Here is a 25,771-nt window from a genome sequence, read left to right on the forward strand (position 1 = left end):
GACTCTCAATCATTATCTCTTAAAGCAGTCCATTCCATTTTTATACTCTCCCTGGTTATACTGCTTCATAACTACATCTTGCCTTTCCTACCTGTTCCCATAATGACTATCACTTCTTGAAAAAGTTACCTCCCCTATATGTCTACACTCACCATCCTAAAATTCCTAAATCAAACTATCCCTCCCTGGGCATAATTTCTCTAACTGGATTGCTTCCCAACTTATTAGGATATAAGCTCAAGTACAAATATTGTCTTCATTTTTGTATTTATATATCTCACATGATCAGCATGGTCATAGCATTGGCACATAGAATGTGCTTAATAAATCATTTTTCATTCATTCATTCAGCCATTTTTTTGCTTCATTCTTCATTATCCAATTAATTCTCAATATCTCTTTATAGAAACAGTATCTACAAAATCTCTTTCGCCTATCTTCTCTTCCCTATTAAATGAAACACCAAACGCCAAAGACATTTTTTTAGAAGTTTCACCTCAGTTAAACTCTGGGAAAATTGAAAACTAGAAATGGAATTCTAGTCCAATGAGTCTTTCACCAACCAATCAGGATTCACACACTTTGAGTTTTATGGCAGCTGGTTCCTACTAGGTGTCTCTTCAGACATTTCTTATGAAGCTGCTTTTCATCCCTGCTGATTCTTCTGCCAGCTTTCTTAATCTTTGCACCAAACAGTATCAGCCTCTCCCTTCTATATCCTATCGCCTATATTTTTCTCCTCCTGATTTAAATCAACACCTCCTGGGGTGAAGTGGCTCATTTTTCACTTAAAAGTTAGCAGCTCACTAAGTTTCTATTTAGAAATAAATAGTACTTTTTTTAAACTCTAAGTCTCCAAATAGTTATGTGTTTTCTCTATTTTTAGTTGTACCCTCATAAATCAGATAATAGCTATACTCAAATGAGCTAAGGCACCAAAATATCTCATAGCTCTATTTCCACATGGTCCAAAAAAAAAATAAACTTTAATGAACTTCAGTTTTTATTGAAGTAGTCCATATCTTTAACTGAATCTTTTCTTTGAAAACATTATTATTAATTTATTATTTTACAAGCATCTATTATTTCTCCAACATGCTTTTACAAAACTCTATGCTAAACAATAAAATGTATAGCACACACATACACACACACACACAAACACAAACACACACTAGAACAATGATCAATTCAAATTCTCCCATTTGGTAGTATGATTCATCTATAATCCTCTGGATCTGTGATTTGTAATAACATAAATGAGAATTCTAAAATGCTTTGAACTTAGTTTTCTTTATAGTGTTGTCATTGAGTAAATTGTTCTCCTAGTTCTCATTTCCTTCTGCATCAGTTCACAGAGGTCTTGCTAGTTTCATCAAAACTGTTCATTTCAACATTTCTTAAGACCCAATAATAGTTCATATAGCACAATTTTCTTAGCCATTCTCTTAATGTCAGTACCTTGATAGTTTCCAGTTTAGAGTTACTACTAAAAAAGTTGCTATACACATTTTTGTACCTATGGATTCTTTTCCTTTCCCTTTGTTCTCTTTGGCCCATAGACATAGTGGTGGATAGTGGGGTCAAAAACCTATGAAGTGTGTAGCAACTTGAGACCATTATTACAAATTGTTTTGCAGAAAGAAAATTATGTTGACCTTTTAAAAGTTCTTATTTTTTTACTTTCTTTATCATATTTTCCCCTTAATTCTAATTCTTCTTTCACATGACTAATGAAACATATTAAACACAAATATTCATGTATAATCTATGCCAGATTGTTTTCTGCCATGGGAAGGAATTTGGAAAGGGAAGATGGTAGAAAAATGTGGAACTCAAAAGCTTACAAAAGGCTAAATATAGAAAACTATCTTTGCATATAATTGGGAAAAATGGCATCATTTAAAATAAATTTTAAAAATTTGCTTTGCGCAAGAAGCTGAACCAATTTCCAGCTTCACCGAAAATGCATCAGAGTAGTAATTTTCCTGCAGTCTCTCCAATATTTGTCATTTTCTTCCATTGTCATCTTTACAAATCTGATGAATATAGAATATCAAGGTTTCTTTAATTATTAGTAATTTGGAGAGGCTGAATTCCCTTTCCCCCATGTTTACTAATAACTTAGATTGCTTCTTTCAAAAACTACATATATATCTTTTGATGATTTTATTCATTGGGAAATGGCTCTTATTCTTATAAAAATTGAATCACTTCCTTATATATCTTAGATATGGGACTTTTATTAGAGAAAGTTACTGTGAATATTTTTTTCTTAGTTACTTGTTTCTCTTCTAATTTCAACTGCTACATTTGTAAAAACTTGTATAATCTATTAGCAAAAATGATTAATCTTATATCATGTAATCTTTTTTATCACTTGTTTAGTCATAAACTAGTTCCTTCCCTGCCAATTGTTCTTCCAATTTACTTAAACTTCCAATTTGTAGGTCTGTCATGCATCCATTTATTTATCATGTTATGCAGTGTGATAATTCAGTCTATAACCAATTTCTTCCAGATTGCTTTACAGTTTTTTTTCCCAGAAGCTTTGTCAAATAATGGGTTCCTACCCCAATAATTGAGGTCTCTAGGTTTGTTGAAAGCTGTAATAGAATTCTCTCTTGTTTGTTTATGATAAGAGTCTAATTTATTCCTCTGATTTCTATTTATTTTTAGCCAGGACCAAATTGTGTTAGCAATTGTTACTTTGCAGTATAATTTGAGATTCTTGTTATTCTTGACCTTTGTTTTTCTTCCAATTGAATTTTGTTATAATTTTTCTAAATCTATTACATAATTTTGGGCAGTTTGATTAGCATGGCACAGAATAAATTTTTAATGGCGTTATAATTTTCACTTGTTTTTGTTAGTAATCATTTTAGTTATGTATAACTCTTTATGATTGGAGTTTCCTTGGTGAAGATACTAGAGTGGTTTGCCATTCCCTCTTCCAGCTCATGTTACAGATGAGGAAACCAAGGCAAATAGGGTTAAGTAATTTGACCAGGGTCACACAGCAAATAAATGTCTAAGGCTGATTTTGAACTCAGGTCTTCCTGATTCTAGACTTGGAACTCTTATCCACTGTGATGCCTAACTGCTTCATAATTTTTAGTAAATTAATTCAAGCTAGTCATAAGCAATTAATAATTCTTCAATGTTTTAAGCCTGTCATTTTTGCAAAGAATTGCTTTAATAATTGAAGTCACATAATTCCTGGATATATCTTAGTAGATAGTCTCAAAATTATTTCTTTGCTTCTATAGTTATTTTGAATAGAATTTCTCTTTCTAACTCTTCCTGCTGGGTTTCATTGATAATAAACAGACATGCTGATTATATATAGGTTTATTATATATACAACAATTTTTGCTGAACCTATTATTTGAATTAATATTTGGTTGACTCAAGGATTTTCTAAATAAATCATTGTGCCATCTGTAAAAAAAAGCTATGATTTTGTATGCTTATCCTTTGATTTCTTTCCTGTCATTGCTATAATTGCCATTTTTAATCCAATGTTAGATAGCAGTTTTGATAATACACATTCCTGTTTTACTCCTGATCTTATTGGAAAGGCATCAAACTTTTCTCCATTATATAAATGTTAGCTCTCAATTTTAGATAGACATTATTTTTTACATTAAGGAAAGGTCTATTTATTCCTATGCTTTCTAGACTTGTTAACAGAAATGTATCTTGGATTTTTACAAAAACTGCATCAGTATTTATTGATAAAGTCTTGTGGGGGGTTTTTTGTCTTATATTATTAACATGATGTATTGCATATATACTTCAGGTGAATCTGGCTTTTTTTTTTCAGACTGACTGCTCTCACTATTCGTTTCTTCACAGGCTGAAACACATTGCTTCTCCTCCTGCATTCCCTCTTCAGTTCTTATTTTTAAATCATTCTAGCCAGGTTTCTTTAGCCTCTTCAACATTAATTTCCAAGTTTAATACTTTTTAATGGCTTGAATTTCAATTCTCATCTAGGAGACATTAGGAGATTTCAGCTATAAATCATATGAAAAGGTCCCATAATCCCTAGGATTTAGTGGCAAAGCAAACAATAATGCAGCTTTTTAATGAAATTTCCAGTGATTAAACCATTTCAGATCTTGAATCATTTGACTGTACTAAGGACATGGTGATGAGGAGCTTCTTTTTAGGATCTTCATTAGCTGTTATTGTTGAGGAGGTAGGGCTTGCTGTTGGTAATATTTGGTCATTAGTTAATGGTAGTGGTGGTGAGAATGGTGGTCTCTTTCTTTACAAGGTTTATTCTTCACAATGGGGACAGGATTATTAGACTGGGGGAAGGTTATTAGACTGGGAAAGGAAAGAGTCACTGATATTCCCCAAGACTCATGGATCCAAGGTCCTAGACTTCATAAGAGTCTGAGAAGATATGATGGTAGAGGAAGTGGTGGTAGAAGTGGTTTAACTCACCTGGTACAAATGACTTCAAGATGCTTTCTGATTTAGCTAAACCAGCGTGACTACTCTGTAGCCATCAGTTGGTAGGAAATAAATGGGCATGACTGGTCCTTTGTTGCTTCCTTGACTTGCCATGGAAGTCAAACTAGAAGAATGCCCAATGATTGGGTAATGGGGGAAATGAGAGAGCTACCATTATCAAGGCTCTTGAATTGACCAGTCTTTTTTGTGGATTTGGTTAGCAGTTGCTATTAGTGGGATGAGAGTATTGGGACCTATCTCCAGAATGCTGTTCTCCTCAAGAATTGCTTCAGAAATTGGAAAAAAACTGGAAACAGAGTCAGTGGTCTGGATGTGGGGATGGGAAGGTGTTGCTATTTTGAAGACTTCAGCTCAAGAACTTGAGCAATTTCTACAGCAGTCTAATGGGAGACAATGGTCAAGGTGATATTAGTAGTTTGACTCACTTGGCTACAAATAGTCTCTTTTCTCAAATTATTCCTATGAATTCAACAATCCTTATTCAGTCATCAGTCTTCAAATAGTGAGACTTACTCTCTTAAATCTCAAAACAGTTCCATCCAAATGAACTGTCCTGTAACTCCAGTAATTTATCAATTCTCAAAATTGTCTTCTTTCACTATCTGTATCTGAAAACTGCATTTATTTATAGTTACATTTAATTGGATTTTAATTCTTAAAATTGTTTTCTCTGTATCCTTTAAATCAATTGTTCCCATAGAAAAGTGGTATCACCCTAACATCCTTTATCAGAAGATATAAGCCTTTATATTTCTGCTACAATTAACTTTTTCCTACAAATGCTCATATTCCTCTGAAATTTGCATATATATATATATATGAATTTTAGCTGTTTTTTATTAAGTTAATATTCTTTTTCTATTCCTTCCAGGCATCAAATTGCAGATCTATGAAAGATGAGATATCTTGTATCCTTTACCAGTACATTTATGTCTTCATTCTACACACAAAATTATTTTCTGACCCTTTCAGCCCCTAACTGCTCCAAATCAAAAAGCTGTATCTTAAAGAGACAATACTTTACATATATAAAGAGTCACAGATCCTCCCTCTACTGGTATAAGTTGCAGAATGTTGACAATATTTAAAGTCAAACTCTTGTCATCATAGTGTACAGACACCACTTTCTGGTCTTTTTTGAAACTTGAGACATTTGCCCTTTTCCATTCTGGCAGTGATCTCCTTCTCTTCACAGGCTTTCATGAGATTCCCTTTGAAAAAAAGACCAATTTATTTCTAAGGTTCATGGCAGAACAATTCCTATTAGTTTCTGAATTTTGCTAAGAGTAGAGTGCAATCCCGGAAAACAAAGGCGGGGGGGGGGGGTATTGTACTTTGTTTCAAAAGGCTTAAAAAACGTGGGTCCAAGTCTTGACCTATCATGTACTAGTCACATGATTTCTCTAAGTCTCATATCTTTCTTTTCCTTTAAAAGAAAAAAGGGACAGAACAAGGTATGTACTGCATCCAACTTAAAATCTCCACAGAATGGTTAAATTTATTCCTTGGGAATTGTCAGACTATAAATCAGAGCTTAGTTCATTGTTTTATTGATTGAATAGACTTGATAAAAAGATGGAGAAAATTATAATAATACAAATTAAACTTAAAAGTACATTGGGTGGTATCATTTTGTGAGAGTTGGTTGTTAAATATAATAGCTCTTCTTTTCTATGTTCTACCTTCTCATTCTTAATCCAGTTCTTTTTCTCCATTGTCTATCATCCATTGTTCCTTCCAGCTCTGACTTTCAGTGTTTGTCAGCGTTTGTCTCTTATAAGAGCTATCCTGCTCTGTGTTGTGTGCCTCTGTGACTGAGTGATCTCACGCCACCCTGGAAATGTTCCTAAGGTCTCAGCAGGACTAGTAGCATCTAATAGGCGTTCCCAGGTCACTCTGCTTATTTACATGGAGTCTGGGTGCAGCTCTCCCTGACAGCTGGTGAGCTTCCCCTATTTATACTCAGTCTCCTGTCTTCTTAACCCAGATTCTACATACAACCTGCTCTTCTGGAACAAAACTGAGAAGCCTCATCTAGGTGGTGGGGACTAACCTCATAAAGAATCAATGTCTAAACATTGAAATTTTTCAGAACAGTCATTGATTCCATCTCTTTTAGAAAGTCCCTGCATATAGAGATTCCATTCCCTTCTGCTTTTCATTTCTGGGTTTGGATCATAGAGATTCATGGCCTTGTCTCTCTCCCTGTTCCTAGACTGGAAACACTATGGGCTTTGGAACCTGGCCTTATTTAATACAAGCAACTCAACAGATGCTTCTCAAGTAATAGTTGTTCTCCTTGGAGTCAATGCCTCTGGACTATGGATTCAAAGGCAAAACAGGGCACAGTCCCTTCCCATAAGGGGCTTACAAGTGGATAGTCCAGTCAATTAAGAACACAATTTAGACCATCAATGTCAGGAATAACGTTGTCATTTATTCCCATAGTCATAGTCCTTTGCACCTTCCTATCTGTGAAGTAGGCAGTGGACCTATCATTGCTATTTTACAGTTGAGAATACTGAGGTTCAGAGAAAGGAAACAACTTCATCATGGTCTAGCAAATAATACGATAGAGAGGTTTAGAGCCAGAAGCAGGAAAAAAAAAACATGAAATAAAGCTACAAAGTTAGGTTGACAACAGATTGTAGGTCTTAAACATTAGACTTAGGAGTTTCTATTTTATCTTAAACACTAGTGATTTGGAAAGTGGGAAAGCACAGCTGTTCAGCTTTGTAGCTTCTGCCTGCCTCTTCTACCCTGTTCCCCTGCCTGGGCAGCTGCACTAAATGGCCATCCACATGTGCCACTGGGCCAGGGAGCAGGTGGACAGACAGTCAATCCTCACTATGCCCCCTCCCTCACCCTTCTCCACAAAGCAGCTGTATATAACTCACCCTAACCCCAAATCTACATATCTCGATCCCTAAGCAGTCTAGGATGATATAAGTATAGTCTGATTGTACTGCCCCATAAGTGGGAAACTTTCCAGGATCCTACTCTCAGGGCAGACATGGATAATTCCTAAGTTCTGACTTCTATCCCGAGACACAAAATCAGAATATCTCTTTAATTTCCATATATCCCAAGGTGAAAGGTGAACAGATGAGTGGCTGGATGGATTGCATAGATGGATGGATGATGGATGCATGAATGAATAAAGAAATGAATGAATTAACTTATTAATCAATTACTATATGTTGAGAACTATTCTAAATAATGGGCATACCAAGTAGAAACAATTCAATAGTTTCTGCTCTCAAAGAGATGGCATTTCACATTCTAATTGGAGTAGAAGATTGTAAAATTCTGGTACAGAATAGATGAAAAAGACCTGAAAATCATAGTGGCTCAGAAGCAGGTATGAAAGTTAAGTCCAAGGGGTCTTAAGTTATATTAGAACTGGTGACAGTCCTGAGTGGAGAAGAGATTGTAGGACAAAGAGGTAAGGCAGGGAAGATCATAAGACCTGGTAGACCTTGGAAAGCATTGTCACATTAATAAGATATGCCAACCATGTTCAGTCAGAAAAGACCCTTCCAATGATTCTCACTCCCAAAAGAATGGAAGAGGTATGTGCTTTAAAATTCATGAAGAAAGGGTACAACACATGGAATCTGGAACCAGAAGCCCTCCATTAGCTCAGGTTGATCCAGAAGTGAAATGCTCATTATATCAGAATGTCTTGCTTTCCATCAGGAATATTCTCTCCTGTTGTTACCAGGAGAACCAGGGAGGCTCATATAGAATAAGATGATAAGATAGATTATTGGCAGTCATAGAGAAAAGCAACTAGGATTTAAGAAAAAATGACTACCATGAGGCTACAGGGTGAAATAGAGTTCTACCCAGATGCAATCCTGCTTTCAAAACCACCCTTCCCACCCCCCACCCCCAAGGCTTGAAAACAAATGAAGATCATCTACCTAGATAATAACTGGAAATTAGAAAATCACCTATCAGTTGGAGAATAGCTGAGCAATCATATGGTATATGATTGGAATGGAATACTATTGTACTATAAGAAATGATGAGGAAGATGCTCTCAGAAAAATCTGAAAAGTCTTACATGAACTGATGAAAAGTGAAATGAGCAGAACCAGAAGAATATTATACAGTGACAGCAATATTGTACAAAAAACGAACTGTGAATTACTTAGCTATTCTCAGCATTACAATGAGCAAAAACAATCCCAAAAGACTCATGATGAAAAGTATGCTATCTTTGGAGAAAGAACTGATGTTATCTGAATACAGATGGAAGCACACTATTTTTCTTTCTTTGTTGTTCAAATTTTATTGTATAATATGACTAATATGGAAATTTTTTAGAAGATTGCACATGTACAACCCACATCAGACTGTTTACCATCTCAGGCAGGGAAGAAGGGAGGACTAGAAATTAGAACTCAATTTTTTTATAAAAATTAAAATTGTTTTTACATATAATTTGGGGAATGTGTAAATAAAGTACTATTTAAAAAATTTTAAGTACTATTTTAAAAAAAATTTAAAAAGACCAACCACCACCATGAAATCAGGACTTCCCTGACTATGTTGCAATCTTTCTTGATGTTCCCATCTTCTCCCCATCTGGAATAGCTAAACACTGGAACCGGAACTTGGCCTTCAGTGATCATGCCCTACTCTGACCCTAACCTCGTTCTCTTTAAGAGAAGATAGATGTGTAATCACCAAATGTATAATTAGTAGACAAGACTGAAAAATCAGAATCATTGTTTATAGTAAGCACAATCAATAATAATTACTGGTTCTTCCATTTGAAACTATGTATCTTTAAGAGATTTCTTTTTTCAAGCAAGACAGTCATTAAAATCAAATGCCTAAATAAAATGAACTTGAAATTAAACATATGAATCTCTATATCACAAAATTTCATTAAATAATGGATGTTTGAGCTCTATGTGGAATTTTGGTCTCTACCCCAAGGATTTAAAGATGAAAAATTACAGAACTCCTGCCTTCAAGTTGCTTACAGTCTAATTGTGATGATATGACGTCCACACAAATAGGATACAAGTTAGTACCAAGTGTTCAAATTAAGGTGTAAGGAGATAATCTTAAGTGGTGAAAAGTGGACTTGCAGTCTGAAGGGCAGGTTCCGAGTCCCACCTCAGATATAAATTATCTGTATGACCTCATGTGGGTGGCTTCATCTTTCTCAGCCTTAGTTTTCTTTTCAGTAAAATAAAGGATCATGGGAGATTGTGTCAATTATAACTACCTGAACTATGAACACTTTCTACAAAATCCCTTATATAATATAAAGGAAGCTAAGTAGTATGGAGAAGATTGAGGGGAAGACTGCTGGAACTGGTGGCAAGAAGACTACCAAATTGATTCTGTGACATTCGATCAGTCACTTAATTTCTCTCTACTTCAACTTCCTCAACTATGAAATGGGGATAATACTAGCCTCTATCTCCCAAGGTAGCTGGGATGATAAAAGAAAAAAAAATTGCAAAATTCTTTGTAAATCTTAAATCACCAAGTAAATGCTAACTAATTGTTATGATTTTTGTAGGGGCAACTCAGTGGTACAGTGGATAGTGCTGGACTTTGAGTCAGAAAAATTTACCTTTCTGAGGTCAAAGCTGGTCTCAGACACTAACTGTGTGACCCTGGGCAAGTTATTTAAGCCTATTTGCCACAACTTTCTCATCTGTAAAATGAGGTAGAGAAGGAAATGGCAAGCCACTCTCTTATCATTACCAAAAAATCCCAAATGGGGTCATGGATATGACTGAACAAAAACAAGACTATCATTGTTATTGGTGGTAATGGTGGTGGTAGTAGCAGTAGTAGCAGTAGTAGTAGTAGTAGTAGTAGTAGTAGTAGTAGTAGTAGGTAGTAGTAGTAGTAGTAGTAGTAGTAGTAGTAATAGTAGTAGTAGCTATCTAGTCCTTGCTAGAATAGTTTCAAGTCTGATTAATCTAAGGCATCCAATTCTACTTTGGGGGAATTCTTATTTTCAGAATTTTTTCTTATCCTCAGTTTCTTGTAATTCATCTTTCTTCTTCAGTCTGATGTCAAAAGGGGGAAAAATTCTAATCTCTCCTCTAGCATTATATTCTCCAAATGAGTAAAAATAATAGCTAACAATAGTTAATATTTATATGACACTTTAATGTTTTCAGAACACTTCACAAACATCATTTCATTTGATCCTCATAGTAAGCCCTGGAGGCCAGTGCTATTACAATTCTCATTTTGCATATGGGGAAACTAAGACAAGGAACAGTTAAGTGAGTTGCTCAGGATCACTCATTTGTGGGGTTGGATTCCAACTCTGTTCTCTCTGACACTAACCCCAGCACTCTGTCTATTTTTAAACCTCTGTCCTGATTCCTAGTCAGTACCCCCAAGTCCTCTCTTCTCTAGGCTTTAAGAGTGATGATATGCATTGGGAGATGAAGCCATTCCTCAGAAATCTTGAAATGTTGAATTATAGAGTAATATCAAAGCACTATTTGGGCATTTTTTATATATCTTCTATGTCTTTCTGTATCTTTGCTTATCTCAGGATAAACCTGTGAGCATGCAATAAAGTGAAACTTTAGGCTACAGGGAGACAGCTCCAGGGTGTCAGGTTGTCACTGAACAACAACAGACTGGGCTATGTACCATCAGTTTCTCTGACCTTGTTGTATTGATCTGACCTTGGCCAGCATGTCTGGGCCATGTGATAAGATCCATAGAGAAAAGACCCACAGGGTCCTTTGCTTCTTTTTTTGGTTTATACTCGAAATCAGATCCTCAGGGCAAATTGTCCATTTCAGCAAGAAAATAAATCTGTGATTAAGCATCGTGTATGTGAGTGGTGTACGTGTGTGTGTATGTGTGTGCATGCATGTGTGTGTGTATATAAGTGTGTATATGAGTATGTGTGACACTAGAAGGTGTATATGGGCATTACTCATTCCCATGAAGGACTATTTTTATGTAAGTGTTCCTGCCCAAGGGCACTTGTGTGAATGATTACTTGAGAGTTATTTAAGATTATAACATATATATAGGTCTTAATTTGACACACAGCCTAGCCTGTTCCTTTGTCCATTGACTAATAGCATCTGATCCAGCATTGTCAATGAAGCAGGCAGATCATGAGGACTATTTGGCAAAGCTTTTAAAGTCATTTGAAAAGGAAAGCAAAATGTTGTATTAGATTAGAATATTGGACTTGAAACTGGGAAAACCTGAGTCGGAATCCAACCTTGCTAATCACTCTCTGGATGAGTAACCTTTGCCAAGTTACTTAACTTCATTTTGTCTCAATTTCTTTAACTGCAAAATGATGATAATCATAGCATCTACCTTAATATTGTTGTCTAATTGTTCAATCATGTCTAACTTTTCATGACTATATTGACCAGATTGACTGTGGAGTTTCCTTAACAAAGGTATTGGAGTAGTTTGTTATTGCTTTTCCAAGGGATAAGGCAAACAGAGGTTCAATGATTTGTTTATGGTCACACAGCTAGTAAGTAGCTGAGACAAGATGTGAACTCAGATCTTTCTGACTCCAGGCCCAGCTCTCTTTCCACTGAGCTCCCTAACTGCATTATAGAGAAGATCAGAGAGATAATGTACATTAAAAGATACCTTAAGACATTATATAAATATTATGATTATTTTTAATTTTACTGTTGTTTTCATTCTTCAGCAAGGGTGAATTACCACAACATTGCAGATCCAACATTTTATCACTCAACCAGTATGTATTGATTTCCATTCACACGTGTGATCTAGAGCTGGGCTCTGCTCTAAATTGAGAGAAGACAGAGAAAGAAAGGCAAAATATACATTTCTGTCCCTTTCCTCCACTGTTCTGGGTCAAGAAAAATAAGGAACTATCTCTTCTCCACTGGAAATAACTGGAGTTGCTTTAAGGAATTCTCAAATTTCATGGTTGTCTCCTCACTATCATTAGTAGTAATAGTAAGTTATGAAGACTCATCTTCCTGAGTACAAATCAGGCCAAAATACTTTACTAGCTGTGTCATCCTAGCAAGTCACTTAACCCCATTTGCCTCAGTTTCCTCATCTGTAAAATGATCTGGAGAAAAAAATAGCAAGCCATTCCAGTATCTCTGCCAAGAAAATCCCAGCATGGGACAGGAAGAATTGAACAGAAATGAAATGACCAGATAACCTCTCTTCATAGGGATCCCATTGAGTTTGTTTTCTTTAACATTATTCTCAGAGAGCTCTTGTGCAGACAAGAAGGTTCATATACTTATCAAGGAAGGAACATGGAATATATGTATCATAAAATAGAAGCAAGAGGGGAATATTTATCTTAAAAAAAAAACCCTGGAGAATATAATGGTCTGAGAGGTAACATATACAGAAAGGCAAAAAAGATGGTCCTCTACTATGGTCTGAATGCAACTGGAGTATTACATCATGCTCCTGGAATCACAGTTTTGGAAAGATTCTGACAAGTTGGAGACCATCCAAAATGATGAGAGATTGATTATGCACTCAGTAAATCCATTCAAATAATTGTGGATATTTAGCTTGGAGGAAAAAAATACTGGGGGTGGGGTGTAAGAGCTGTCTTTTAAAAAAATAAATAAATTTTAAAGATTAAAGAAATAATAGACTTTTGTTGCTTTTCCTCAGAGGAGAAAACTAGGATTAATGGTTAGAAGCATCAGAGGCAGATTTAGTCTTGACATATTGGAACTATCTAACCATGGAATAAGCTCTTTTAATCAGTAACAAGTTCTACGTTTTGGGCAATGAATGTCATATTCTTGGGGTCTGCTCTAAATTAAGGGAAGTCAGAGAAAGAAAGGCAAAGTATACATTTCTGTCCCCTCATCCCACTGTTCTGATCCTGACCTCTGGGTCAAGAAGAATGGATGGATGTTGAATCAACTGATCACTTTCTCAAATATTAAATTCTTAAATATTAAAATGAATAGGTGATCGCATGAGTGTAGATATGGCATCCCATGATACAAAGCAGAGCCTACTTTCCTTACCCAAGCAGCCTGCACAGTCTCTGGAGTAACTTTTGTGAAAATCCTTATCAGTTTGAGATAGTTGAAGAGGGGAGTTGATCCATTCTCTGCTTTTAACATCACAAAGATACCAGTGAATTGTTCATTTAAGTATTCATGGAATACCTATAGTTCCTCTATAAAATTTCTGAGGAGTTATGTTACATATGCTCACCTCATATCCACTATGTACCTTTTCATTTAATTTTGGCATATAGTGGCAACATCTAGAATGAAATAATTTTAGAACTACTGGAAGAGATCTCTAACCACTTAAAAGAGTAGTTTTGACCATCCCTAATGGAAAAAGGAGATATAAAACTAATATAGTACCTAGGGCTCATAGAATAGTTATCTTAGGTTCAAGGTAATCTGTGTGTTCATATTCATTAAAAATAATAAATCATGAGCCCCCAGTGATGTGTTTTACTTTTTTTTTCCCAGTCAGTAGATTCAATTAATTCAAAGAAAAGTCATTTAATGAAATTGCATGGTAAGAAGATTTTCAGTAGAACATTTCCCTCCCACTCCAACCTAGATAAAGATAGATAAAGCATTTTTAAGTACTTACTGTGTTGGGGATGAGTGAGTAGGTGGGGAACTAGAAAGCTCTAGGAGTACAAATATAAGCAAAAAGATAGTCCCTACCCTTAAGGAACCTATGTAATCATGGTTCAGAAACCTGTGACATCTATTGTCCAGGGAATGATGTACAATTTGATATATGATCTATGGTTCTCATCCATCCATATATAGATCCCAACATTAAACAGGAAAAGAACAATGTTTAGCAGATTGTAAAGCTCTTTTAATTACCCCAAACCAAAGTTTCTTCTAGCTCAGAAATTACATGATTCTAAGTACAAAAAAAGGAGGAGACTGATTAGGATTAATCTGTTAAAAGTAAGGACATAAAGAAAGGGGGAAAGTGGTTAGTTTTTGTTTAAAGCTTTCTGATAATTAGCATCATCTAAGAGAATAATTAATAATTATAAGGATATTTAATAATATTCTAATATTAAATAAAAGATATCTATTAGATATAATACCTAATAATCTACTTCAGGTATTAATAGACTCTCTCCCTCCCTTTCACCTGGAGGTCTGGGAGGAGGGGATGTTAAACAAAAACTGGAAGATCATTTTGTAACCCTAATGTAGAAGAGATTATGAGTTGGACTAAATTGTCTAAATTTCTATCACGTCATCAGATATTATCGATTTAAATCTAGAAGGGACTTCAGAGATCATCTGATCTAAAATTTTTAGTTTACAGGCAAAGAAAATGAGAATCAGAGGTAAAATGACTTACCCAATATCACAGAGGTAGTTAGTGACAGGGATGACTTTTGACTCTTTGAACTATAAATTCGTTGTTTTTCACACTTTAAATGTGTTTATTCCATCACTGAAAATACAAAAAAAACAAACAAAATGCCTGGGTTCAAGCATTGCCTTGACTTTCCTGTTTCCTAAACATGCAAATATAGGTAAATCATTTTGGGGCATCAGAAACTTAGGCTCATAGATGTAGAATTGGAAAAGATCTCAGAAACCATTTAAACCAAGCTTTTCATTTTGTAGGTGAGGCAACCAAAGTTAAGAGATTTGCCCAAAGTCACAAAGGTAATAATCATCTTAGCTGGTAGGTTTGGAACTCAAGTCACTCTGATGCACAAACCTGTGTCTTCTTATTATACCACACCAAGAGACAATATCCTCTGGATTGTAAATTGATGTTATTATTAGTCATTTCAGCATGTTAATCATTTCACCCAATCCTACTTGGGTTTTCTTAGCAAAGTACTAGACATATTTGCCATTTACTTCTTCAGTTAATTTTACAGATGAGGAAACTGAGGCAAGCAGGATTAAATGATTTTCCCAGAGTCCCATAGCTAGTTAATATCTAAGACTGGATTTTAACTCAGATCTTCCTATTTCTAACTTCAGCATTCTAACCATTGCAGCACCTAACTGCCCCAGGATTATAAGGGAAGCACCAAAAGAGAGGGGCTCTAAGGACTGACTAAGGAATTTGTGTGTTCAGTCTGCCCACATGGAAAATCAGCCAGTTCTGAAGCTGGGAAGGGTAAGGGGATGTTTGATTAGGGGAGATAGATATGGGAGGTAGGGAGAGATTAAAGAGGAAAATCTGCTCTATTTGGGTCTAGTTTATTCCTCTACAGGCCTGTTGGCTGCCAGTAATATCATGGTGCTATTTGGCGATTCTTTTTCCTAACAAATGGTGACAGCTACTCCCTAGGAGCTGGCCCTGGTGCCAAGACCCACTGTGAAGGAGAAGCTTTGACATGGCCAACATATGGTACCCAGAGTCCTCTTCCAAGTGGAAAGCCCTGGGAGAGAGGCTTCCAGAGCTCTAGGCTAGAGAAAGCTAAGCCACTGGGAGGATCTCTGAGAATACCATGCAGAAGCTGAAACTTCTGAAGCTTTCTCAAGCACAGGCAAATACACCCATGCGCATGTTCAATAGGTAGACAAATGAACATATGCCTGAAGATACTTATGCAGTGGCATATGTGCATAGTTATATATACACACAGATCCATGGGCATATTCTATATGCTGGGTAGCAGGAGTATGTTCCCCTTCACACCAAGGGGCTTTTCAAGGATAGGACCTCTGCTTAATTAATATCATGGGGAACAATCCATCATCCATCCACACTTCTTTCAGGCTCCTTCTCAGCATAATCCTATGCTGGAAGGATGCTAGTTTAGGGGAGGCATGAGTCTTTCTCCTTGGTACCCTTATGAATGTATTATCCCTTGATATAAAATGCTTATTCCTTCCAGGAATTAAAATTACCTTTTTAGAGAGTTGGGATCTTGTCTTCTAGAGTTCAGTTGCAGAGGCAACTATAACTTGGAGAAGGGGGTTCTTCCTGAGAGGTCTTCAAAAGCAAACAGTGAATGAGTATTCATAGTGATGTCATATTGAGGATTCCTTTTTTGAGAGTAAGTAACTCATATAGAGTTACACTAGATGGCTGTTGAGATTCCTGCTTACTCTCAAATTCTGTGAATCAGTGAACATTATTTATGGACCATTTTTTTCAAAAGTATCCTAGAATTTCATGCTATAGTCTATTATATCCACTATGTCCCCTAAAGCATCCAGGATGGAATAGGAACTATACCTGTAATTTTACTGACATACTCCCTCTACCAATGAAGGCTGGCACTTTCTTTGCAATTTATAAATTTAGAAAATTACCTGTGGCAATAAATGGGTAACTTTAGTCATATAGTCCCTGGCTGTTAGAGGCAAGACTAAAACTCAGGACCTCTTGTCTTAATATATTAATATAACATACTGCTCATCCAACCACTTGTTGAAATTTCTTCCTTTCTTCAAGGTTCATTTTATGTAACAACCTCCATGAAGATTTCCTTGTTTGCCCAAACTAGAAGAAAACAAGCTTCTCTTCTCAGATCTTGCAGCTTTCTGAAGTTTATCTCTCTTATGCACATTCTAACTGATACTCTATTATTATTAATGTAAATACTCTATCCATCTACTTCTTTATAAATTCCTGGAAGTCAGGGACTGGAATTTTTCATTGCATTACATACAGTAGTTTTAATCAATGTTCAGCTTAATGCTAACATAGTAAGGGTTCAATTAAATCCCCACATAAAGGTACATCTTTCCTTCCATTCTTCCTTTATTTCTCTTCCTTTCCGTTTTTCATTCTCTCTCTTTCCTTTCTTCTCGCCCATTCCATTCTTCTACTTTCCTTCCTTCCTTTCCATTCTTTAGCACCATTCTTCTTTCCCTTCCTTTCCTTCCTTCTCATCTTTCTTCCCTTCTTCCTTCCCTCCCTTCTTCCTTGCTTTCCTTCCTCCTTTCCCATCCTTCCTTCTTTCCTCCCTACCTCATCTACTCACAACTTGCATAATCCTGAGCAAATCACTTAATTTCTCAGAACCTTGCTTTTGTGTTCTTTTTAATTTGTAAAATGGAGGCAATGGTATCCTTATCTGAATTCTGGAGAAGACTATAAGGATCAAATAAGAGAATAGGGGAAGAGAAGCTTTATAAACTATTAAAATACATATAAACAGAGAGTTATATTAATAACCAACAATAATAACAATCCTATCCATATTTAAGTGTATAATACTCTACCAACTGTGATTTACTATCTATGGGAATCCTCAGGTGAAGGTGATATATCTCTGGCAGAAAGAAAAGTCATGACTAGAATGGAGTGAGCAGGACTTTGCCTTAGAGTAATGAATTTTGAGAGTGCTAACAGCCCTTTCATTCCATCAAAGGAATGATAGATTTTAGCAACTAATTAACAAGAATAATTAATTAAAAATAAGCAGCTACCAGATAATAGAATGATATAATCTTCCTTTCCCTACTGTGTATCTACCCTCTTTCCTTTCTTTCCTCCATCCTTCCCTTCCTTCCTTCTTTCCTTCCATTCTCCCTTTATTTCTCTTCCTTTCCATTTTCATTCTCTTTCTTTCCTTCCTTGTGTCCCCTTCTGTTCTCCTTTTTCCCTTCCTTCCTTTCCATTCTTTACCACCATTCTTCCTTCCCTTCCTTCCCTTCCTTCTCATCTTTCTTCCCTTCCTTCTTTGCTTTCCTTCCTACCTTCCCTCTTGCTGGTTTATCTCTGTGATATTTATCCTGAACACAAAAATGATTATTTGTAGCTCTAGTTGAAATCATGCTAGGTTTGGAGTAAGAGTGCAGTACAGGGGCAGCTACATGATGCAGTGGATAAAGCACCGAACCCAGGAATCAAGAGGACCTGAGTTCAAATATGACCTCAGACACTTAATAATTGCCTAGCTGAGTGGGATGGCTAGGTAGTGTAGTGGACAAAGCACTGGTCCTGGAGTCAGGAGTACCTGGGTTCAAACCCGGTCTCAGACACTTAATAATTACCTAGCCGTGTGGCCTTGGGCAAGCCACTTAGGCCTGTTTGCCTTGCAAAAATCTAAAAAAAAAAATAATAATAATTGCCTAGCTGTGTGACTTTGGGAAAGTCACTTAACCCCATTGCTTTAAATAAATATATTTTTAAAAGAGAGTACATGCACTGAAATTCCAACTTTGCCACCAATGTGATCTTGAAAAATGTGATTAACCTTTCTGTTTCTCAACTTACTAATCTGTAAAATCAGTGTCCTAGATGGACTAAATTCTTCAGATTCCTTCTATTTCTAAAGTTTTATATCATGCTGTGACTGGTCCAAGATCTATGTTCTGAAGTGTAGTTTTAGGAAAGGCAGTATCAGGTAGGGATGAATCCCAAACCTATTTCTTACCAAAAATTCTCTTGCCCTCATGAGAATTCTTCACTCACCCTTTTGTACATTAAGATAAAAACATGTGGAAGGAACATCTGGAAAAAAGCAAATGATGACAGAATGTGCCAAACTAACTCTTAATAAATTACTGATACAGCAAAGATATAATGTGCTAGGTGACAGAATCATCTGTGGTTGAAAAGCTTAGTTAGTCAAAGCACTAAGCTCATTAGTGGTCAGAGTTAGGAATTTCATCCTAGCCTTCCCAATTCCTGTGCCCTTATTATCAATGAAGAAGAGGTTTAACCAGAGCAGTTCCAGTCTCTGCTTGAAGACCTGCATGGAAGAGGAACTTTGCAACACTCTCCACTTTGAGTCAACTCTAATTGTTAAGAAATTCATTCTGATCTCGTCTAAAGTTGCCTCTTTGAAACTCTTACACTTCTACCTCCTGGACCCAAATCAGACAAGTCTAATTCATTTTCATTATGACAGTCCTTAGTATATTTAAAAGGAATGATCATCCCATTCTCCTTAACCCTTCTCATCTCTTAGTTTAATATGCTAAAGTCCTTCAACCTGTCCTAGAAGGGCAGTTTCCAATCCTCTCACCATCTTAGCTACCCTTCATCCAACTGCATATCACTGTTCTTCTAAATTGGAGTCCAGAATTGAGTACAAAACTCTTCTCTTCATGGGATAATCCATTCCCAGGGAAGTTAATCTATTATCTCCCTTTGTCAGCATTAGTTTTTTTTGTGTGTGTTATTTCTATTTATCCTATCTCTTTTACATACATAGTGGTACTGATGCTATCTCTCCCATTAGATTGCATGTTTCTTGAGAGCAGGGGCTGCCTTTTGCCTTTCTTTATATTCCCTGTGCTCAGCACAGTTTCTGACTCATTATAGACAAATAAATGCAATTTGTTGTCTGACTGATTCTGTATCTCCCTGTTGGTTATGAGCTTTCAGGCAATCAAACTTCTAGGTCCTATGCCCATAAACTGCTCTCTAGACCTATCTTTCCAATACATGCAATGCAAGCTCCTTCAGGACAAGGATTGCTTCATTTTGATTTTAATATTCCCAGAATCATGACTGACAAATGTTTGTCAATTGATGGATTGAATTATTGAACTTGTACATTTGAAAGCAAGTGTGAGACTTCCTATATTTTTACTTTGTTTTGGGACAAACCATGCCAATTATTTCACTGGCATGAAGTACTCCTATTGTGAAAATTCCTTTATCAATGAAGATCAGCAACCTCCTTAAATTTTTTAAATTAACTTTTTTCTTACCTAAAAAGCAATTGTATTCATTTCTTCAAAGCAACTGGATAGAATAGAAGATAAAGTATTGTGCCTAGAGTCAGGAGACCCGGAATTCAAATTCAGCCTCAGATTCTTCCTATCTGTGTGACCTGGGGTAAGTGACTTAACATCTGTGTGCCTCAGTTTTCTCAATAACAAAATTGGGAAAATAAACAGCACATACCTCTTGAAGTGGTGGATCAAATGAGAAGATATTTGTAAAGCACTTAGCACAGTGCATGTCAGTGGTTAGTTCTACAGAAGTATTTCTTCCTTTTCTCATATTTTCTTGCCCTCTCCCATTTCTTTTCCCTGTACTGGAAAATTAATTGGGGGGGGGGAATCCTCATCTCACACACACACACACACACACACACACACAATATTAGTAAATCTGACTCTTTTTCTGGCCACATCCAAAAATATATGTCTTATTCTGCATTGTCATAAGTTGTCCAGGGCTTTGAGAAGCTAATTGTCCAAGGACACTTACTGAGTATGTGTCAAACAAAAATGGGTGCTAGTCATTCTGTAATTCTGTGTCTCTGCAGTTGACATTTTATCCTATTACATTTCATTTTCTTAGATTTGACCTAATAATTCTAGCTAGATGAAATTTCTTCGAATCTCAATACTAATAGTCAGTGTATTAGTCATATAGGAAAATAACATGTATTATTAAGTACTTTCTAGGAGCTAAGGATTGGGCTAAGCACCAAGAATACAAATAAAAAGAAAGACAGCTCTTGCCCTCATGAAGCTTATATTCTAATGGGAGAAGAAAGCACACACACAAAATGGAGCTGAAAAGCAAGGTGAAGAGAAGCAGATTACTTGAGGGTTGTGTGGGGTCCCATGGGCATGCAAGTTATGTCCACTGAATGTCCAGAGAGTAAGAGACAGACCAAGGAATGCAATAAAGCATGACTGGCTAGATGCCTCCCTTGAGAGAACAGATCCTCTGAAGCAGAGAATGTTCCAGGATGAAAAGGACCAAGAACTGAGGGGATTCTTGGAGTAAGAAGATGACTCAGAGTAATTTTTCAGTTTCTTAATTCTAAGTCACTTAAAGATATGCAGGACAGTGAGTAGTAGGCTAGAAGGGGTCTGAAAGGCCCCCAGGACTAGCCTTTTCCTTCCTCTAAACACTCAACTTCTTATGCAATCTCCTATTCCACTAGTTTCTTAGCCCCCACATCACACACTGTGAAGAAAAACAGCAAAAAAGACAGAGCAGTTAGACAATGCTACTGCTTTCACAGGACCAGATGTGCTTCCAGGGAGGTACAGAGGGCCTGGGAATTGACCTATGGGTTCCCAAGAGCTAAGGCAGAGGGTGAGGGTGCTTACTAACAGGAAACATGAGGTTTGGCTGTCAGCTCAAGCTCTTTGCTCAATGGAATCTGAGATGGCCCTTATGATTAAATTAGTGCCCAGCCTGTGGGAAAGGGCAGTCAAGCCAAGACTAGCAGCATCTTGGTCACTTCTGAGCTGAAGCTACCAGGAGAGGGAGTACATTCCAAGCTGGGCAGACTCCAGAGGGTTGAGGGCTACTGGAATACAATGTAAAAAAGAAATCCCTTTTTTTTTGTATGGTGCATAAATTTTTCAAGCTTCCTTTAAAGTTGAAAGGAAAATTCTTCATTTGGGGCTTTCACTCTAATTGAACAAACAAAACTCAGGGCAAAGAAAATGAAAAGGAATTTCCAACAGGTTGAAAGGTTGATCTACTGAAGATCAGGGATAGCTTCAAGGTGGCACCAACTTTTAACAGAAATTTTCATAATGGGATAAAGACATTTCAGATAGGTTCATGTCAACCAAAGAAGCTGAACCCTTACATCTCAGTTTGTCTCCAAGGAAGCAAGTACATGTCATAATCTATTCACTTAGGACCACTGAAACCTGTTAAAGCCCCTAGTTTAAAAAGTTCAAGGTCTCCACTGCATCCAGGACCATCCCTATTTGTTCTGATCCATATCTGTTCACTGGATTCAGATGACTCTGGAGGAGAAAGTGAGGCTGGTGACTTTCCCCAGCACCCCCTCACTTAAATCCAGTTACTTAGATGTCTTGTCATCACCTTCGTGATGTCATGATCCTCTTTGAGAACAAAGGACAAACAAAAATGATAGCAAAAACATGATTTTCCACCCCCTACAGATAAGTTGGGGTGATTTGACTACATGATAAATATCAGCATCTCAGATGACACCTCCCCTCAACAATGATTGACAATCAATCTCTAAGTTAGCATTATTTTCAGCACTGTTTTCCTCCCACCAGTCTCTCAGAATCCTCCTGTGACTGCACTTCAAAGGTTTTAATATTTATTTTACAGATGAAGAAATTGAAATTCAAAGTGTTTAAGTGATTTGCCCGGAGTCACACAAGTAATAAAAGTGTTGCAATCAGAATTTGCACCAACCCAGAGATATCTGCCTCTCTACCTAGAGTTTAATTTTTTAATTAATCAATTAATAAACATTTAAGCACTGACAATAAAAAAGAGGCAAGAAACTAATACCTGCCCTTCAGAAACTTATAATCGAATGAGGGAGACAACATGCAACCAAACATAAGCTAAAATAGAATGAATGTTGCTCTATCATTTCAGTCATGTCTGACTTTGACCTCAGCTGGAGTTTTTTGGAAAATAAATTGAAGTGGGTTGCCATTTCCTTCTCCAGCTCATTTTATAGAGGAGGAATCAAGGTGCATGGTTACATGACTTTCACAGAGTTACTAAATGTCTGAGATTTGAACTCAGAAAAGGGGGTCTTTCTGACTCCTAGCTGACACCAGCATGAATAGGAAATAGTAGAGGGAAGGCCCTGGAATTAAGAAGTATTGAGAAGGCTTGCTATGGAAGGTGGGATTTTAGTTGGAACTTAAAGGAAGTCAGGGAGATTGGTAGTCAAGAGTGGAGAAGGAAGGGTGACCCAGGCATGGAAGTTAACCAGAGGGAATTCCATGAAGACATGGAGCATCTTCTTTGAGGAACAGCAAGGCAGCCCGTGTCACTGGATGGAAGAGTATGTGTTCAAGAGTGATATATAAGAAGACTGGAAAACATAGGCGGGGGGGTTTGAATAGTTTTGAATGTCAGAAAGAGGGTTTTATATTTGATCCTAGAAACAATAGTTAACCATTGGAGTTTATTGAGTAGGGACATATATAATCAGACCATCACTTTAAGAGGATGGGAGGGAAGGAAGGAAGGAAGGAAGGAAGGAAGGAAGGAAGGAAGGAAGGAAGGAAGGAAGGAAGGAAGGAAGGATTTATTGACCAACCATGTGTTATGCACTTTCCAAATATGATTTCATCTGATCCTCACAACACTCTGGGAAATAGGAGTTACTCTTATTCCCTTTTTTACAATTCAAGGAAATGAGGCAAACAAAGATTAAATGACTTGTTCAGGGTCACAATCTAATAAATATTTGAAGCTAGATTTGAACTCAGTTCTCCCTGAATCTATTTATTTTGCTAACTGCCTCTGAGAAAGCATATAAGTGATGTAAGATGAGGAAGAAGGGAGAAAAAGGAGATTCCTTCAAATGATGAAATATGGAAGTTCTCAATTGAAATAGTAAGGGAATGGGAATTATGCAGATTTGGAGAACAATGAAAAAAATCTGGAAAACTTGCTATGGTTAAGTGTGATAGCTATTTGATTAGGAAAATGTAAGAGGATTCCCTTGCTGCAGTGAGAGTACCCTAAAAACCTTGCAGTGGATTCAACATGATTTAGGGATTTTCTCTAGTTTTGTTCAGTAGCACATGAGTAGGGAACAATGGTAAGAAAGATACAAGGTTAGAGCTCAACTTGACAATATCTTTTATGTTAATGAGACAAAGAACTGGAGAGAAGAAGACAGTAGAGAGTTGAACAGAGTCACCAAGGAATCAAAGTGAGGAAAAGAAAGAGAATGTAGAATGTAGCCAATACAGAGATAATGACCTGGGAGAGAAATTGTGGGGGGGGTGAAATGAGGGGTTATTACAGATGAAAATAAAGAACAAAGTTTAGAGTTACATGGTAGAGGGAGGGGTGGGTTGACAATATTATGATGAAATAAAGCATTTTCAGGATTCATGAACATGGATGTGGTGCATTTGTTAATGGTGGCAAGATCAAGTGTATAGCTATCTCTTTAGGTAGCCAAAGTGGGATGGAAGAATAGATCATGAATTGAAGACTAAAGTATTTGATAGAGTGTAAAAATATATATAATATATATTATACATATATATATATATATATATATATATATATATATATTAAAGTCCCCTAGCACAAGTACAGAAGTTGAGAAAGAAGAAAAGAATATAAGCTAGAATATAATCAAACTCATTGATGAAGAAGTATAACATCGAGGTTGCTATGTGATGGCTATCAAAATCATAATTAGATGATAAATACATATTTTGAGGGGTTCTTGCAAAGCAAATGGGGCTAAGTGGCTTTCCCAAGACCACACAACTAGGTAATCATTAAGTATCTGAGGTCAGATTTGAACTCAGGTACTCCTGACTCCAGGACCATTGCTCTATCCACTGAGCCATCTAGCTGCCCCACTAAATACATATTTAATGAACACCAAAGGAAGAGAGGCCACTGAATGATGATGATAGGAGAGACTGAAAATAGCAATGGGAAGCATGAAGTATTCCATGCTCCTTCACAAGTGAGTCAGGGGTATGTGTGAATGTGCAAACACTGCTGAGAAGGCTACTGCATTATAAGGAACAAATCAGTTCTCAGACATCACAACAAAATGGACAGTAAGAAAGCCAAAAGTCTAAGATTAAAAAACAATATAGTTTGTTACTTATGGAACAGGCATTCTAGAGAGCACAATCAACAAGTTGGATAGCTTTATAATGGAACATTGCAGGTATTGATTGAGAGGGATGAGAATAAGGGAGGCCAATGGAGCATGAAGAACAATATTTAAAGTTATTTTGCTAGAGTTCTCACAATGTCCATCTTAGTCAAATTGTAGTTTTTCTGCTGAGTTCTTCTTAAAGAGGCTCGAATCTACCTTTAATTCTATTTGTCCTCACTTTCTGATACAGACAGCCCTGCCAGCTGCCACTCATCTTGGGACCCTGCTGAGATTTTGATGTTTAAAAAAAATTCAAATTCTCCAATGCTCCAAACTTTGCAAAATCTTCAGGGAAGGCAAAAGGAGGAGGAAGAAACTGAGATACAGGTACTTTCTTCCCTCCCTCCAAGTGATTCCTTCTTGGGAGTTTGACTGGAGGATTCCAACAAGCAATTAAACCCTCCAATCAATGAGATCCAAATTGTCTGCCATTTTATAGACACCCCACAGTGTATGAAATGTCACTTTAACCAATTTGAACACATTTCTTGTGCATCATCCCTACAGCTCATCCAATGGCGCTCAAGTCCAACCAAATAGATAAAAGAATTTTTAGCACTTAATCTAAAACATATGATTAATTACAAGTATTTTTACTTAATTAAGGGATCAGGATATATCATCTTGACACTTACTTTAAGTGGAATGGGATATTGAATTAACTCCCATTCTTATACAAATTAAAATCAAATATGTATTTAGATACATGAATACACATATGCATGTGTAAACTTGCACATATAAATTATAGATATACCC

The sequence above is a fragment of the Macrotis lagotis genome, chromosome X (genome assembly GCF_037893015.1).
Source record: "Macrotis lagotis isolate mMagLag1 chromosome X, bilby.v1.9.chrom.fasta, whole genome shotgun sequence".
Taxonomy (NCBI): Eukaryota; Metazoa; Chordata; class Mammalia; order Peramelemorphia; family Peramelidae; genus Macrotis; species Macrotis lagotis.